The 3,870-nt window shown below is 41.3% G+C and overlaps 1 pseudogene; it reads right to left on the bottom strand.

Annotated features, from left to right (window-relative positions):
• Positions 1–1,389: 1,389 nt before the first annotated feature.
• Positions 1,390–1,507, bottom strand: LOC111862347 (annotated as a pseudogene).
• Positions 1,508–3,870: the final 2,363 nt, after the last annotated feature.

Below are 3,870 nucleotides of genomic sequence, written 5' to 3'. Positions count from 1 at the left end.
AAAGCATGAGTATAGGGGAGTATCGTACTTGGTTGAGGCATTATGCTACCAACCGGAAAGTCGCGGTTCGATTCCTGATGTAGCCACTGGAATTTTCAATTGACCTAATCCTTCCAGCCGGACTATGACCCTGGGGTCGACTCAGTCTTTAACAGAAATAAGTATCAGGAATCTTCCTGGGGGTAAAAGGTAGTCAGCGCGTAAGGGTGACAACCTCAGGGCCATCTGTGAGTCGGCTGTCTAGAAAAATGTGGAATTCTCGACGTCTCACATTCCTATGGACCTCCAGGGTCTGTTTCACTTTTATCCTATAATCGACGCTACATAATCTTGATATTGAGCGCGTCGTAAAATAAACTGCTGCCGATATGCTGGGCGTGACGGACAAACGAGTGCTGTGAATTAGATACAGAGATTCATAGGAACCAGAATTTTCAGCTTTCCAGTAGTTGAGTTCCAGCATATAACAGCATATAAAGAGGTCCACTCGCCATTTACATAAATGCCAAGTTGATTTCATTTTGTCACATGTTTACTAGTTTATCAGATCATCTAACATCACGGCCCCACGCAGACTCTGCTTATCTCATTTGTGTTACGTCCTGGAGATGTATTGCTCTGAGTGTATCGTGTCGCTTGTGGCTTTAGGGACTTGAGGCAGTGCAGGGGGATGTAAATTTGTTTCTATAGTCACCAGCTATCGTATGTAATTCGTATTCTTGATGGCGGAATTTGAAATGGAAATTATTTCTACACAGAGAATATAAGGGCTTGTTTAAAAGAGGGGCGGGTGTTGGAGCGCTATGATAGATGACAAAGCACCATGAAACGTGGTGTATCAAGGAAGACGAACGGCCTCTTAGAAGCAGATAATGAGATTTACTTTGGGTTCTTGAAGATTTACCATAGGATTAGGGTCATAAAATAAGAATGCAACCCCACGCCAAGGTAAAAATATGTAGGTTTATAACCTGTGGAACTCCGATTCGGTGACTCGGTCTCTCGCTTAAGGAACCAATGTTTCAGTACTATAACATAAATTACCATGCCAAAACAAATTTCATTGCCAGTTTTCCGACCCTAGTATTTTATAAAAGAGACTGGATAATGTATCATTAAATATTCTGCATATAGGCTGGTCTCTCTCTCTATATATGGTTCTATAGCCTTTTGGACCTTAGCCGCTTTCTCAGTTTCTTAACCTATGCAGTCGGTAGGACTCCTTGGACCGGGGATCAGCCCATCGCAAGGCCGCTAAATACACATGTAGCAGCATAAACACAGAATAAAAGCGTACACATTCACGTCTCGAGTGGAATTCAAACCCACGATCCCAGCGTTCGAGCAAGCCTCAGACCGCGCGGCCACTGTGGTCGGCCTATAAAGGAATGCCAACAGTAGGTCGTGTTCACAAGCGGTCACCCATCCAAGTACTAACCATGCCCAATGTTGCTTAACTCCGGTGATTGTACGGAACCGAAATTTTCAACATGGTGTGGCCGTTGGCTATCGGTTGGTCTACTGGGTTCAATTCCAAGGATGGGGCAACATGCCAAGGGGTCCATCCATTTTCTTTTCGTTGGATTACAGAGGGGTTTCTCAAGGGTCAATGCGGCCTTATTTTCAACCTGACAACCTAATTACGATTAGCAGAGTGTAAGACTGTTGGGAGCTTCACCTCTAATATCCCTTATCCACCTTAACTGCGCGATGGGTAAGTACAGAGTTGTAATGTTAGGAAAAATAGGCCAAGCACAACATAATTCTCTCCTACCTTCAGTTGTAACTGTCGTCGTTTAGAGTTCTCCCATCTCAGAAAATATCTCCGTGTACTTACCTGTAACAAAGACAGAAAAATAATTAATTTTACTCTGTTAAATGAAAGGTAATGCTACTTTTTAATGCTCTCGCTCCGTCTCTGTCTGCGTCACTGCTTCAATCGCTCCAAATGAGATCTGAAATGGAACCTATTACCTTACAGTAGTAGAAATGAAATGAGTTTTCCTTAAGAGTAACAAATGAATATCTCGCATCTTCGTCCACAGAGACAAGTGAAGGGGAGAGTAAATCGTCCCATTCTCTGACATTGCATGGAGATCTGACTGCAGCAGCTTCTAGATACATTCCTTATGAACACTTCTGTATACTCGTATCAGAAGAATTCCTTAAAAGTATGTTTTGCGAAAACGTTCGGAGGTTCGATTTAGCTATTTACATTATACTGATTAACATAAAGACCACAATCTCCATTATCATAATCTCCGAAACTTATCCAAACGGTGTATTTATGTGCTTCGTATAGTTTTATGAACAAAGTTTATTTCCCTTGTGACGTGCTGCCTGAAAGCCGGGCTATAAAACGTCCATCACTAATCAACGGCTAGTATTTCCCAGACAGCAATGCCTAGGAAATCGTTGCCACGGAGAAAAAATTGTAACAGTGGGGTTTCCACCGTTATTTGTAACGAAATATATTCCCGCGGAAACAAGAGATTCGTGACATATCAGCGGTCGAAATGAACCCTTCGCCACATGATGACGAGCAATGCAATAGCTTGACGTAAATAACACACCTGAGGATGGCACAGTGATGCCGAAACATGTAGTGAAGTGACATGTGAGACTGAGTTCACTAGAAGACGGCCAATACATACATATCATGGCCAAGGTGTTCCTTATTCAGTCCGAGTGCAGGATATAACAGTTCGTATCCGATAAGAGACCAGCAGTGAGTTCGTATCTGACGAGGGACCAAGGACAGTTGAGCTCCGAGCAGAGCAGAAGATACTTCACCAAGATCAGCGGTGCAACCAATTGTAATAGTGAAGAGAAAACATCTGCCGAAGTTATAAATATGAATAATTGTGCCTGTGAGTGTAAAACGCGATAGTCCAATAAACGTCTTCGCCAAATCCGAAACCCGCGTAAATTTCTTGTTGCGTTACTTAGCAAACACGCGACACCCTAAACACCCTAAACACCATTAACCGCTTGGCCTTTAAAATGGAGGGTCGGCTAATTTCTTGTGCGATAGGAACTGAATTTATAAACATTATTAAACGTATTTCACACATCAGGGGATTAAAATTCATATTAATCATTAAAATAACTGTTTTCTACATGAAGTTGAACTGAAATAGAAGACGAATTTTATTCTCGGCTTACGGTGAGATATCAATGTCTCTCTACGGCGTTTGCAAATATGTCTATTGTATCAGCTCCAGTCCATGACGAGAGAATGAAGCACTGCTAAGGAAAACCCCGAAATACTCCGAGAAAACCTACAACAATGTCATTAATACTGAGTTAACACCTTTCTTTACTCAGAGAAAATCCTTCGTAACATAAGTGTTAACACTGGACTGTGTCCATCATCTAATATTTTGAAAGGAACACAGTGTTTCGGAAAGCGGACATGTTTCCATTCTCACGTGAAAGGTTTGTGAGGAACCTACTTGGCTGGGATAGAAAAAATACATTTCAGAAGGGCTGTATTCTCTCCGGAGTATTATACGGTGGACTTCATCCTGAGTGTAATCGAACATAATTAGAGCATTTTAAAATTAAATATTAGGCTCTTTATTTGGTATGCAGAATTATGAAGCTTAACTTTATATTTCAGTATTTCCCTTGACATATAAATGAAAACTCATATTTTATTAACTCTAATGAATCTACCACTTTGACACACATTCGTGTTCACGGTTAATCTCCAAGTACAATCCTATTAACGAAACTGAAGATTAAAGCAAACAACTACATACTAGACAGTATACGAAGCTCTAACCTATGCTAAATATTTACTTAACCCACTGACCTACTTTGACAGTTGCGGAATTGATATTCCGTTCGGGTTGGCACGTTATGTAC

This window comes from Cryptotermes secundus, unplaced genomic scaffold, assembly GCF_002891405.2.
Source record: "Cryptotermes secundus unplaced genomic scaffold, Csec_1.0 scaffold408, whole genome shotgun sequence".
Lineage (NCBI taxonomy): Eukaryota > Metazoa > Arthropoda > Insecta > Blattodea > Kalotermitidae > Cryptotermes > Cryptotermes secundus.
The sequence above is the reverse complement of the archived record's forward strand: the minus strand, read 5'-3'. Positions and strand labels throughout refer to the sequence as shown.